We start from the raw sequence: 15,091 nt of genomic DNA on the forward strand, positions 1-15,091 counted from the left end.
GAGAAAAGAAGGCTGGCTCAGATCCTGCTGGGACGTATGCTATGTAATAATCAGCCAGCATGGTAGCCAGCACTCACTTACATAGCATCAACTCCTGTGGGGAAAATTCATCGGGGTCCATGCATGTATAGAGAGAAGGAGTTTGTGTCTTCTCCTTTCAGGGGCTGGCTCTGCCCTTGGAACAGACTGTCTTAACTTGCACCCTACTGGGCATGGCAGGGGTCAACACCCTGGCCACGTCCTCTCCATCCCCAACCTTTCTCCCGCTGCCTCCATCCAGCTCTGGGATGACTCCTTCACTACGGGCTACTGTAGAGACACAGCAGAGCTAGCAGAGATGCCCAGGTGCCAGCAGTATTCCCCAGTTATGTGCTTACCCCTACACAATAATGCTTTACTCTAGCTTAGCTGACCACCAGTCACAGCACACTGATGTGACACATCAACCAGGAGGAGAAGAGGTTGGACATTAAAGATCCTGTGCCATTTCTTGTAAAAAGTAGCAGATAAACTCTTCTTTTAGCAACCTATCCTTAATCAGGATGCCATATTCCAGAAGGCCCTAGGTGACAGGCTTGTTCTCTCCTACAGACAGCCTCACAACTTTATGAGGATTCTCACCAACAGCCACAGTCTGTACCACAGGAACACCAGTTCTGGGACTTTTCCTTGCAACAAAGCCCACTGCCAGCTTTGTCCACATATCTATTCTGGAGATACCATCACTGGACCTAACCAGGTTAGTCACAGAATCACGGGCACATTCTCATGTTCCTCAACTAACATCATATATGCCATCATGTGCCAACAATGCCCAGATGCTTTGTATATTGAACAGACTTCAAACTCTCTTTCACAAAGAGTTAATGGGCACAGAACAGACATAAAAACACTCCTGATCCGCAAACCGTTCAGCCTGCATTTTAATGGAGTGGGCCACTCTGTTAATGACTTAAGAGTTTGCGTCTTACTGAAGAGGAATTTTCACACTACTTTGGAAAGAGGGGCTGCCGAACTCTCTCTTATATTCAAATTCGACACATTAACTCGTGGTTTGAACTGGGATGCGAATTTTCTGGGATGTTATAGGGGTTCTTTTGCATACTTGGCTTAATCTAACTCACTTCCCCCACCCCTCTACTCTCTGATTTGCTCACCTTGATAATTTTTTTCTTCTGATTAGTCAACCTTGATTACTATTTTTGGTTCTCTGTGCCTTAAATGTTGAGTCTGTTCTGGTACAGCTATGGTCGGAAGAAGTGGGTCTGTCCCACGAAAGCTAATCACCTAATAAATTATTTTGTTAGTCTTTAAAGTGCTACTGGACTGCTTTTTTGTTTTTCTTCTTTTGGCAGGTCAGCTCCCAATAAAATAACTTCTAATGTCTAGAGCAGCACGGGTGCTATTTGCTGAGCCAGCAAAGACTAGTGCAGTAGCTCCCACGCTCACCACACTGATGATTACCGTTGCATTTCTGAACATTGTTTGGGGTGCCAGGTGAAGTATGACATGTGCTGTTAAAAACACAAATGTGTCTTCAACGTGAGCTTCTAAATTGGTAATATTTAGACTTGGAGTCATCACAAAGTTCAGATCCAGAACTTTGCCAGAGTCTGAGGGTATTTGGAGCTGGGGTTTTGGCTGGTTCCCCTCTCTAGTAATATATTTCCTCTTGCTTTTGAAATAATAATGCACTGTGCTTGGTTTTGATGTCAGGTACTTGGGGATTATAATTACTATGTAGACCAAGCAGCGGGAAGAGAGATGGCTCAGGAGCAGCAGCCTGAGGGGAAGGGAAGAAAGTTCTTTCTGAAATGCAGATGTTTTTAAATAGCTGTAATTAACTGGAATGGATACAAAGCACCACAGAAATAAAAGCTAAATAGGCTTTTGTTTTTAAATGTTTGCCATATATTTAAAGGGGTCATTCAATTATATGGCACACAATGATTTCAAAACTGTTTACATCCCCTGGCAAGTTAAACCTATTTTAAATAGGAATCAGAGGGTGCAGGCATGAGGAGCATAGGAAAAAAATAATAAACCCAGAGGGCTTCAGTAGGAGACAGGTCTCCAACTCCCAGGTTATGAATATTGTCAATGAGATTAGCCAGCAAAGTTTGTGTGCGGGTGGGGGTGGGGAGAGAGAGCACAGTCTCAAAGAAAACTCACCAAGACTTAGAGAGAACGGGGTCTTTGTTCAAGCTACTGGTCTATTTAATACGCAGCTTGCAGCTCAGTGACTCACCTCACACTGCCTACTGAATGCGGAACGGAGCCCAGGAATGGGGCAGCGTAAAAATCTGATTTTCACTCCTTCGATGGCTAACCAGAAAAAGAATAAAATTCATTTTCTGTTATCTTTGATTCATTGCCTACAAATAGGAACTAGACACAGCTTTTAACACACAGCCCCAGGAAACCGTGGGAAGGGAGGGGTATGCAAAGCAAAAGTTGGTGCTCTCCCCTAATGGCAGATCTCATTGTGCCCAGGTATTACATAACATATATTGGTGCATCATCCTCCACAAAGTGGAGACCCAAGTAATACTCGAGAGCAGGAATGGTTAAAGGAAATAGCCATTTATAAATGGAAATCTGCTGTCAATAAAGCTGTAAGATAAATCACTCTCGGGCCAAATGTTTGATTGTGGACACAATGCGAAGCTCTTCTAGAGGTCCAGCTGTAGCTTTTTATTTCCAAGTGTTTTCTGGTGCCTGTGATACCTAATGCTATTACAAAATGACTTTACAGTCGGGCCAGCTGTCTTGTCAACTATCAGAGAGATGGCCATGTTAGTCTGTATCTTTGAGAACAACAAGAAGTCCTATGGCACCTTATGGACTAACAGCTATTTTGGACCATAAGCTTTTGTGGGCAAAGACCCACTTCATCAGATGCATGAGTTGTGCGGGAGGGGGGAAGTCTGGAAAAAAAAAAACCTTCCCCGACTCGTGCATCTGATGAAGCGGGTCTTTGCCCATGAGAGCTTATGCTCCAAAATATCTGTTAGTCGATAAGGTACCACATGACTTCTTGTTGTCTTGTCAACTGAAAATCCAGTAGTGTAACCAGCATGCGAAAGGAATGGATCAATCTTGCGCTGTGCCCTAAGGGTGGGCAGACATGAGCTTTGATGGACCTGCAGGAAAGCACTCACCACCAAGAAACTGCAGTCCCCACTCCCCTCCTCTCCCTCCAACCCTTCCAATTTAACCCAAGGGATAGGTGGTGAGAACTTTCCAGCTCCTTGCCAAGTGGCATTTGTGCACCCAAATAAGGTACTTAAGGTACTTACAGGCGTAAATGGATCCTTCTTCATGCAAATTACATTTCTGAGTAACAGGAGGCTCTCCATGAGCAACCAGTGCACTCATGTGTTGGTGCACCAACTGCCTCCATGTACGAAAAACTCTCCTCTAGAAGATGGACGTAGGTATTAAGAACTAAGAAATTCCAGTGTCATGGGGTGTGTATCTCGGGAGCACTGGGCACTCCCAACAATTTCTTGCTGGAATGACACTCCTTGCAGGCCATCGTTAGCCTGCATGAATTAGAACAGTCTCTTGATTTATCTAAGTTGCTCTAGGGTTGTACTGGCCCCAAGGATCAGGAGCAGAGAAAGATGGCATACAACCACATTTGGCTCCTCACTCAGGTCCTGACTCAAGCATAGCTCCGACAAACCCAAGGGTTAGGCGTAGTATGGTTTACAAAAGTTGGCCTGCATTCTTACAGGAACTTCCATATCAGTGGGGAACATAAAGTTGTGTAATCTTACATTTTAGCCCAGCATCAGGTACAACAAAGTTAGACAGAAAGCCCAAAACTCTTCTGCGTAATATTTAATCTTGGAGCAAATTTATGGTTTGTTATAATCTCTTCAACTCAGGGTTACACCCAGAAACAATGAGACAAAGGTTAACCATCAGGGCAGTGCCTGACATGGCTGTGAGGCTTTCCCTTCGCAGCTTTGCAAGTCCACATTGTGACCAAAGTAATACTCTTTACTAATCACATCACCTTTCAGGATTTATCATTTTAATGTTCTCTGGGCCACTGAGCCCCACAGCCATAAATTAATTTTTAAAGTAATACAGGATTTAAAACTTCCATCTGTTTTAATGAGCTTGGGGGAATCCCCTTCTATTAAAAAACATGCATGCAATTATTTTTTCCATCTTTGGTTTCACCAGCTCCCAGCACCCCTTCTGTGATGACATCTTGTCCTCTTGAAATCCTGTTGCTTGTGTGTGTGTGTGTGATTATATGGTGTGTGTGATTATCCTTGTGATATGTGTATTTTGCCTTACATGGACAATATGGCTAGAGAGAACTTCTCTAAGGACTTACAATATCATTAGTGGGTCCCCTGGTTCCTTCCTTAATCACCTTTCCATTAATCTGGCTCTGCATCATAGAATTAGGAGGTGGCTAATGAACAGCATTGGCACTAGAAGCCTGAAGGTGCCGTATTTACTGGACATCTCTTTGAACTGTGTGATTTCTGGTGGGAAAACTTCATAGACAATGAGATTATATTTGTTTGCACAGCCTTCTGTGCCTGTTTTCAAATATTTGCTCATAGCATTTTTTTTTTGTGTTAGCAATTAGCCTAGTAAGCCATCTTTTCATTGCTCCACATGTAGATTAACCACTTCAGAGAATACAACATAAACATGCCTCTGTTTTCTGGAAAAGATGAGTAACCTGTTTCCACAGAGACTGGCGTCCTCTTAACATCAGGCTTTTGCTCTCACGTAAGTGCCCGATTTTCCCTCCCAAGACAACTTCCTTCAGTATTTATTAACCTGATTTTAACACAATTAATTCTTATTTAGCCAGTGTGTTCTAAGCGATGTTCTTCATAAGACAAATTACTATGGAACATGAAACCTCCTCAGCTATCAGAGCCTTAAAAAGTTCAGACCGACTTAAAAGTATTTGGGCATATTGCAAAATAATTAGCCCAGGGGTCGGCAACCCCCGGCGTGCATCCAACCCCGCCATGAGAACCGATTTAAACTGGCACGTGAGGGGGGCTACAGCCCCATCTCTCCTCCAGCATGCAGCATGGGAGGAGGTGGGAGCACAGGGCCGGAGCCCTGCTGCGGTGCGGAGCTGGGGCCAGAGCCCTCATTGCAGTGTGGGGCCAGAGTGTGGCCCCCGCTGGGATGCAAAGCCGGAGCCCCTGCCACAGAGCTTCTGCTGCAGCACACGGCTGGGGCTGGGCCCCCCTTCTGAGCCACTGCCTGGCGTGGGGCTAGGGCAGGTCCCCCTAACATGGGGCCAGGGCAGGAGCCTATCTGCTCCCTCTGGAGCCCCTGCGGTGGGATGGAGCTGGGGCCAGAGCTCCCCTTCGGAGAGCCTGCGACATGGGGCTGGAGCCCCCTTTGCTGGGGCCCCCTCTGCAGCGCGGGCCTGGGACAGAGCCCCCCTCCCTGAGCCCCATCCATCATGCAGGGCTTATAGAGCAAACTGAGAGGCATGTCACTGATGGGCTTTATTTTTTTATTAATGGAGCTGTTGCCAGTAGGACTATTAGTGACTTTAAAAAGCAACATTGGCAGTTGAGCTGTGCATAGAGGTCAAAAGGTCAGATTTGAGCACTCAGCCTCAGAAAGATTAGTGACTCCGTATTAGCCTAGTCACGCCCTGTGTTTCGTGGATGAACTATGTATGGTCTGAGGTGCAGCAGCGAAAGCAGAATGTACAGGGAGCCTTTTTTCCATTGCACCGATGAATCTACATGCTAAGATACCTTCCTTGTGCTTTGTTGAGTCCTGTGTTAATATACCTACCTGCAGTCTACAACTCCACAGAGGCATAACCACCTGGCTGGGGACAAGGACAGAGTCCCCTTCCCCTAAGCACGTTCTTTAACGAAGAGCACACACAGCGTAGATGGGTTTATTGACAAAGTACAGATGCTTCACTATTGGGTCACCAGTCCGAAAACGGCCACGGTTGGTAGTGACCCAGTTTGATCATCTGTTTGGTGGCCATGTGCTTCAGTCCAGTTCCTGATTGAAAGGTGCCCTCCAAACTCACCAAGCAGTTGTCACCTGGTAAGCACAAGGCACTGAACAGGCACTGGCTGATAGTGAGCTACATGCTGCACAAGTGCTTCTTCCAGTTGTAACTGAGACCTACTGGCAGAGCAGGGTGAGCTAAACTTGGTCTGTAGACGCCTGTGCTGCTCCTCTTCCACTAAGTAAAGGGATTCACTTGGGGGGCTGAAGGGGCAGCAGAGGAAGTTGTGAGTTTGCCCTCTCGGACTTCACAGGACATTGACAAAAATAAGCCAAACAAACTCCATTGGTGTGGATCCCGAGGGGATTCTTAACCAAACAATTACAATTTCTGTGTGCAATATTTCAAAGGGCTGCAAAGTGCTGAATGTTTTATTCATCAAAACAACAATGTAATCTCACCATTGCAATTATTTCGGTAATTTTATAAGGGAAAAGTGTGTGATTATGGAACATTTATTTTGGCAATTAAAATATTTGAACTTTGCAAAATTTTAAATTTAATTTTTCAGTGCCAAATTCTCTGGAGAGTACGGGGTTCTGTGGGCAGTGTGGAGAGGGTCCTGTGTGCCTGGGGAAGTCTAGATGTAGAGGGGGCTCAGTGCAGGGTTCTAGGTGCAGGGAGAATGGGAATCTGCAGGAGAGGCCGGGGAAGGTGGTGAGGGTGCAGTGGGGACGGCTTGGTGGATTGGGGGTTCAGAGTGCAGCTGGCTGAGGCTCAGTAGGATGGACATCTGGGTGTGCGGTGTTCCTGATGCAGGAGGATGAGGCTCAGCAAGTTGGTGGTATGGGGGCTTGGGTGCGGGGAGACTCCTGATGGGGACGGGACTTGGGAGGGTTTTGGGTGTGTAGGTGGGGGAGGAGTCACTGTACAGGGAGCTGCTCTCCCTGTCCATCCAATCCATGTGAGTCCAGACAGCCCTGCCTGCATTCAATCCCCCCACTGAGCCACCCCCCACACCCCTATGGAGCAGAGCTTCCTGCTATCAGGGGAAGTTTCTGGGGCTTGATCTGACCCAACCCAGCTGCTCCATGCAGCGAAGTGGAGTGAGGGGGGCTTCATCTCTGTCCTCCCCTCCCCTCTCCAGCTGCAACTACCACCCCTGGAGGGCTGAGGCATCCCCAGACCTTCCTCCCCGACAGTGATTTACCTCTCCTCCCAGGCTCAGCTGCGGAGCTGCCATGGAGCAGCAAACGAGTACAGCTTCCCCACATAAACCCTTTTCTGCAAGGAAGAAAAGGAAATCTGCAGGGAGAGAGGGGGAGAGTTGTTAAGGGAATTTTTCTGCTGTGCTGCAGAGGCAGAGAACTTCCTCAGGAGTATTCATTTCTAATTGCTTGATCGCCTACCGTCCCGGCACGTCTAACAGTGCGGTGCTTTGAGCGTCACCTCGGTCACGGTAAAGGTGCCCCAAATAGATCTGGGCTCTCTAGTTTTTGGTGTCCAAACTGGGGCACCCAAGGCCTGATTTGGAAGGGGCCAGGCACACCCCATGAGAATGCAAATGGTCAGCACTTCTGAAAAGGAGGTCTCGGATGTCTGATGTTGAGCATCCAAACTGAGTGAACACTTCAAAAAATGTAGGCCATCAGCTTTGCTTTTGGCTGGCACGGAGCTTTTGCTAGTGAGGCAATGCCTGAGATGGTATCTTCTGATGAACAGAACAAACAAAAATCATACCAGCAAATCCTGGCATAGAAATTCCCTTCTAGTTCCAACAGAATAAATCCTTCGCTGTCTTTCTTAAGCAGCATAAACAATGGTCCTTTGTCTTTTTCAGCAGAAGCCACAGCTCTGAGAATGAGGCACCAGACCCAACAAATAAAACAAAGGGAAATGACCTAATCAATCAGTAGAACTGTCCTCAGATATTCACTTCCAGACAGCAAAATATAACCGTTCTGTTCTGTGTATAACTCCGTCCACGAATACATTGCTTAAAAACAAGTTAGGTTGGCAAAATCTGATGTTTCTCCAACACAAAGTCTAAAAAGCAAGAAAATGCCGTGTTACGGATAAATCATACCCGACTGCTAACAGCCACACAGCACATCACCAATAGCAACAAACTCCACAGCATCGCAAAGAACTTCTTTCTGCTTCCAACAGATAAGGGGACACGTTACGCACACCACTTTAGTCCCCTCACAGTACAAAGCAAAACCTTAATTATGAGCTCATGCTTCCCCCCAAACGTTACACACCACACACTTCTCTTGTGCATATCAATTCCACATACTGCTCGGGTTACCAGTACCCATACCTTAGGATGCAGTCAAGACAGCCTCCCCGTTTTATAAACAACCTGCAAGGCTGCTGCACAATGTTGTTTTGCAGCAGTGTGTGGAACAGGGCACAGGTCTCTAGTGCAGTTCATCCACTGGGCGACACTACCTCTCAGCAAGAACCCTGTGTGTTTGGCTATGCTGTCTGTAGATAGTAAGCATCCCCTCCCTTCCCCAGAACTAGGAATAGAAGCACAGAATTCTTAATTGCTAGTGTTTTAAGTAGCCGCTACACCATCTCCAAGAGCCCAGGAGTCCTCATTCTTAACATTCTGCTGGCATCTAGCTAATAGCTAGCTATGTAATCCACCAGCAAAGTGTGCATGGCTCCTTGTGCAGAAGGAAACAGTTCTTCCTGAAGTTTGGGCAATAATAGTTTATGTTGAATGTCAGATGGTCAGATGCATTCAACCCTGCTGAAGACCCATGTTGGAGTTCGGAGATTCTGTTGTAATAATTCTCTGTAAAAAAAAATCCGGTTCATGTAATTTGCATAATGAGAACTAACCTTAAAAACAAGGTTTCCGCTTTAAAATCATCATAATCAAAATTCTTAATCTGTCAGTTACGCCACAAGGAACAACAAAACATTGGTTCCACTTTTCAACTGTTTGTCCCCCACACTGGAAGGCTGAGAAGTATGATAGTTTTCGAAAAATAGCATCCAACTTCCCAGAGGGCAGCCTGCGAGATCAGTCCCAGTGGAAAAAATGGAAGACAGGAGCTGTCTTTATTATGATCCCTTCAATAAAGTCGCAGCTATCTTAACTGAGGCATAAATATTTTCATTTAATTTGAGTGGCTTCAGTCCCATTCGAGGCTTTAGGGAATAGTGGCCATTTCAGCTCAGCAAAAATTTTGTATAGAATGGGGGTCAGAGAGGGTGTGTTTGTGTGTTTGTTTGAAGTCCTAATTCTGCTTAATTATCACCTACTGCTCTCTCAAATACGAAGGGTCCTGTGGCACCTTATAGACTAACAGAAAAGTTTTGAGCATGAGCTTTCGTGAGCACAGACACTTCATCAGATGCTGGTCTTGGAAATCTGCAGGGCCAGGTATAAATAAGCCGTAGCAGTAGTAGGCATCCTTCAGTCTGCACAGACTATGGATCGCGCCTGCTCAGTCAGTAGTAAGCCTCACCCTTGCTGACTGAGCTAACCTTGCTATCCCCACCCTTGCTATGGCTTATTTATACCTGGCCCTGCAGATTTCCAAGACCAGAATCTGATGAAGTGAGTCTGTGCTCACGAAAGCTCATGCTCGAAACGTTTCTGTTAGTCTATAAGGTGCCACAGGACCCTTCGTTGCTGTTACAGATCCAGACTAACACGGCTCCCCCTCCGATACTTGCTCTCTCAAATGTACATTTTGAGGTAGCAGGCTTAACACAAAGGATAACAAGCCAGTGAAATGAAAACCAGAGGGATACTAGAAATTCTTAAAGGTCCCATTTTACAATTTATTTTAACTGCATAATAGATTTAGATGAAGATGTCTCGGAAAGTTGATCCAATGAGTTGTGAACTTGTGAGACAATGCATTGTGTCCTTTGTACAAATAGCAGGTAGAAATCCTGCACAGCTGCTGTCAGAAAAGGTCAATGGGGAAGGGCACATGTATGGGACAACTAGTTCCTTTTAAAAAATGAGTTGGGCGCCCTTTTGGCGTCCCAAATATGGGACCGTTCCCGCTCGATACGTGATGGATGGTCACCCTACCTTACAGTCTCATAAAAATGAATTAATAGATCTAGTCTGCTCAGCCTTCTTACTAGCTCTTGCTTCTTGAAAGTTCTGGGCTTTCAATTTCTGTTTCTCAGAAGATTAAGAAGTAACTTATGCAAAGAAAGACACACACTGGATAGGATTGTGTTCTGTGCTTGCATGGTGATGGACCTTGGCCAAGCACAGCAGAGGAGTTAGTTAAGGCATTGTCTTAAAGACAAAGAGACAATATATAGGAAAGGACAGAGGCAGCATAGAAAGAACAGTGGAGTGGACTAGAAAGAAAAAGAGAAGATATTATTCAGCACACACACAGCTTCCTATATTCACCCACACTTTTGTCAGAGAAAAACTGTCATGGCTTCTGGGTGTAAGAGAGACCCTATCAGGGACTATTTTGAAGAAATTCGCTTCCTGGGTGAAAAAGGAAAACATGTCAAGCATAAGCTGCAAGAAGATGGAGGGCCTAGTTGCAAGAATGAAACATCGTGAGGAAAACTGCTTAGTGGTAGCAACGAAGAGTCCTGTGGCACCTTATAGACTAACAGAAAAGTTTTGAGCATGAGCTTTCGTGAGCACAGACTCACTTCTTCAGATGCTGGTCTTGGAAATCTGCAGGGCCAGGTATAAATAAGCCATAGAAAGGGTGGGGATAACAAGGTTAGCTCAGTCAGCAAGGGTGAGGCTTACTTGCTTAGTGGTAGAAAATAACGTTGATGAAGGTGTGAATATGGCTGAGTGGATCACCTAGTTAGCAGCTTAAATAATTCTCTTTGCAGTGCATCATTCTCCAAGATGCTCTCTTTGCCTTGAAGCATAAATGTGATTTGACAAGTAAATTCTCAAGCTGTTTTTAGTGTTGGATATTCCAAACAAACCAAACAAATAAACAAAAAACGAACAAAAAAAACACAAACCACCTTAGTTAAATCTTATAACTTATTTAATGAATTAGGTTTAGAACCTCAGGTATACAGTATGTAAAGTTTCAGTATGAGAAATCTAGAGTTGCCATTTGCCATTGAGTGTCATTTTCTTATTTTATATTACATAATACATGCCCCTTATTCTGGAACATCATGGCCACAGACCAGAATGGTGATGCCATAAGTCTGTTCCTTCTCTTACTTCAACATAACTCAGCTTTTCCAAGGGGCTTACTCCAAAAGTAAGTATACTCGAAGTGCAGCCAGCCTTAGCTTTGTCAGCAACTTGACTTAAATCAGTTATTTCTGATGATTTAAATAATGATTTTAATCAATGACTTAAATAGCCTTGATTTAAATTACTCCACCCTGTATCCAGCAGCCTGAATCAGTGTAGCTCCTTGGATTTTGATGTAGTGATGGTAGTTACATCAGACAAGAATCTGATCCTCTGTGTTCATAGAGAAGGCAAGTCACTATTCCACTTCATTACATTCAAGTTGTACTAAATTTTGTAAGGATTATTTATTTTGTCCTTGTCATGCAAATTACTTGTATAGACTCTGTGCCTGTCAGATACACAGTACTGCATACTTGTACAAATTGTTGCACTTAATGTATATTGCATTATTGAAATTTATATTTGACCATCTCATTCAAGAGCATATCACAAAGCGTATTCACAAGGTGGCAGATTTAAGGATTATGCCATAAAAACCTTAATATTCTGTTGACATCATTTTAAAAGATAAACACACAGATAAACATGGATAGATAGAAACAGAGGAAGGAGTCCAGAACTAATTTACTAAGCTAAGAGGCAGTAGTAACGTTCACAAAATGGAAAATATTCCAAATTTTGATTCAGTAACAAGTCTGTTAGTTCAGAACGAGATTATGGGAAAGAACCATATAAAAAAAATCCTTTCCAATTAAGTACACATATTCTAACATACGGAACTCCTGTGTCCATAATGTGAGTAATATATTATTATGCATAATGAAATCCCCACAGTAAACACAAATACTTTGTAATTTCTTTACCCCAGTAGAGTTCAGCAATCTGTTAGCAGTTTGGCTCAATTTTGCATTTACATTGACTAGGGTAGAAGGGGATCATATGGCATGTCTGGGATCAGACTCAGAATCATCTGATCAGTCTAGTACACAAGTAGGGGGCCTCCCGTTTCTCCAGGCTCACATCCATCAAGCCATTAACACACATGTGATTTCTCACTCATGGTCTTTTTCCTTTGGCATCGTGTATCCAAAATCCAACCCCTCAACAGCAAAAGGTGTTCTGCACAATCTTCCCTTCAGGGTATTTTTGCTTAGCTCTGCTCCAGAACTGCCAGGATGGGAGCATGTTTAAATATATTCATAATGTGTGTGCCTGCTTTTCCAAGCTCCTGAATGAAGCTCCTGTGCTTCTTGTACTTTCACTCATTGTGTTAGTTTGCCTGAATCGAGCCATGTGTGTTTGCTCTGCATGGGCTGTACCTGTAGGGAGGCAAAAATCAAGGGAGAATCCCCCTACAAAGCATCATGCCCTCATGTGCACAGAGGTCTCTGCAGAAGGGGGCAACACATGCCAGAGAGATGCCATTAAGTTCACAGTGAGGATCCGCATGGGGAGAAAGCCATACATACACAAGGAAAACAGCAGGCCTCATCCAGCTACTGCTGGAGATTCAGGGGACTAGCAGATTGGAATGTGCTGTTTAACTCTTGCTTCCAAAGGTGTTTGGAGGGCGTAAATTTGGGTGGGTGGAGGAATGCAGGCTCTGGGCATTCTGGGTACCACTGAACAAACCTGCTGCCCCTGCTTCCATTTTGAAATGGAACTCTACCCTAGCTCCCTTCAGGTCTCATAGGCAAAGACGTTGTACAGAGGATTTGCCTAGGGCATGTCTTCACTACAGGGTGCATTGACCTGCCGTGGTCCATCTTCTGGTGTTCGATTTAGCGTGCCAGGTGGTGATATGCTAATTCAAACTTGACCATGGTACTCCTGCCCGCTGTTATGAGTAAAGGAATTTGATGGGAGTGCAGGCTCCCATCAACCTCCCTTAGTGGAGATGGTGTGGAAGCCCGAATTAATGTACGTCAACTCTAGCTATGTAATTAACATAGCTGGACTTGTGTAATTTAATTCAGCTTTCCCCTGCAGTGTAGATCTGCTCTTAGAGAGTGGGAGGAAAGAAAGTCTGAGTATTGGGTTTATAGCTAGCCCAAATTGCCAAAGTATGCACCAAAACTAGACACCACGTAGCCACAAAAAGTTAAAAACAAACAAAAACCAAGTCTTTTGCAGCATAAGCTTTTGTGGGCAAAGACCTGCTTCGCCCACTTTTGCCCGTGAAAGCTTATGCTGAAAGCTATCTGTTAGTCTGTAAGGTGCCACAGGACTTAATTGTTGTTTTTGAAGACACAGACTAACTTGGCTAGTCCTCTGATAAAAAAAACAAGCAGTTTTTCCACGGTCTAAGCACCCATCTTCTCATGGGAATGCAACATTTATGCTACCGCTGTGGTCAAATGCTTTTGAAAACTGGACTTAGGCTATCATCGTCCAGTGCTGTAGGTAAAAGCTTATTTTGGCTCATAGCAAAACCTGTAATGATGACCCTTAGTTGGTACTGCACTGTGAGCAGAGAGCTGTTCTCAGGTGATTTTCAAATACTGTTTCACTGCTCGTAGCTAGGATCAGCCTGAGTGAGCACAGCATTGTTAAACATGTTCAAAGGTGGGAAGTGAAGTGGTATAAGTTGCATCAGTTGCAATAAGGGAGCATAACTGGGCCAAATCCATCCCCATGACATTATAGGATTACACCAGAGTGAATATGGCCTGTAATATATCCCTTATGACCACTTATGCATACCTTCTGACATATTTTACATCATCTCTGATGTACCCTGCTCTGAGCAGAACAGTGTCGTCCAGTGTCCTCAACTAATCCCATAATACTTTGGGGATCAGATTAGCATATGGCAAAGGTGGTTCGCTGAAAATATTTTGGAAGCTGCTGAAGTAGGGAAAAGTGGTTATTCTGTGAGACCACGTCAGTTTGTTAGTGATACATGGAACCTTCCCTAGCATTGCCGAAGTTAACAGGTGGTCCTCCTGTGTTCTGAATACTCGGTATCATTTCTTCCTAATCCATAGAGCCAGGAAGCCCCTAGTGATAAATTTATCACTTAGTATATGGCTTTCCTCCTAAAATCCTCTTCAGGGAACAATTCTCCTATGCCTTAGATAGTGACTAATTGATAACTTTCTTTAAGCAGACTGGATGATAACTTTCTCTAAAGCACTATATTATGATCAGTGGTCTTTCAGAGAAGTGTGCTGCTCTCTTAATTCTCACCTTCATTATTTTAATCTCTCTGTAAAACGAATTTCTAATGGATCTATATTGCCATAAAACTTCAGGGATGGTGGGTGTGTATCCATAAATTCTTCACAATCAGAGCAACTCCTCCAGCCAATTCAGGAGTGGACTCACAGGCTTTGAATGGAATCCAGTCCCTGGCTTGGAAGGATAGCAGGCCTGTGTATGGAGTAGGAGTTTAAAGCAATGGAGATTATTCTCTTCTATTTTATTCTATTCTGTTTTTATAGGGTCCTCATCACTGGAGTATCTGAGTGCCTTGCAGAAGTGCATTAAGCAACATAATTGGTATTTGTCACACATGGTTCTTTATTTCTCACTATCCCTGGCCCTGGATAGATCTTGTAGGCTTTGTCAGGAGTACAGAAGCCCCTTTGGGTGCGGAGACAGGAAGGTCATTCTTCATTCTTTCAGATCACTTACAGAATCTTAACAAAATCACAGATGTGTCATGAACACTTTAGTCAAATGAAAGCTATGCTGCACATCCCTGAAGAATAATTGTAATAGTGGTGAGAGTGCATTTTCATCCACAGGTCCCAAGGCATTCAATAAAATTCACAAATGCCAATGGTTATGAACTGGGATCACCCAGCTTTGAATTGCAGTCACCTCTGAGACGAATGCAGCAACATTCATACAGTACACAATTAAGGACAGAAGGAAAAGAATGCTATATTCAGTCACAACTCTGGGGAACTATGGGGTAGTCAGGAGACAATTATCCA

At 44.3% G+C, this 15,091-nt stretch overlaps 1 protein-coding gene across 1 annotated transcript in view; it reads left to right on the forward strand.

Moving 5' to 3' along the window:
* The first annotated feature begins 4,726 nt into the window (after nucleotides 1–4,726).
* Nucleotides 4,727–15,091, forward strand: part of TNRC6C (trinucleotide repeat containing adaptor 6C) — a 170,199-nt gene continuing 159,834 nt past the window's right edge. Inside the window, exon 1 of the mRNA XM_075015003.1 lies at nucleotides 4,727–4,761. The gene's annotated coding sequence lies outside the window, so the exon portion shown is untranslated. The remainder of the gene's footprint in view (nucleotides 4,762–15,091) is intronic.

This window comes from Carettochelys insculpta, chromosome 20, assembly GCF_033958435.1.
Source record: "Carettochelys insculpta isolate YL-2023 chromosome 20, ASM3395843v1, whole genome shotgun sequence".
Lineage (NCBI taxonomy): Eukaryota > Metazoa > Chordata > Testudines > Carettochelyidae > Carettochelys > Carettochelys insculpta.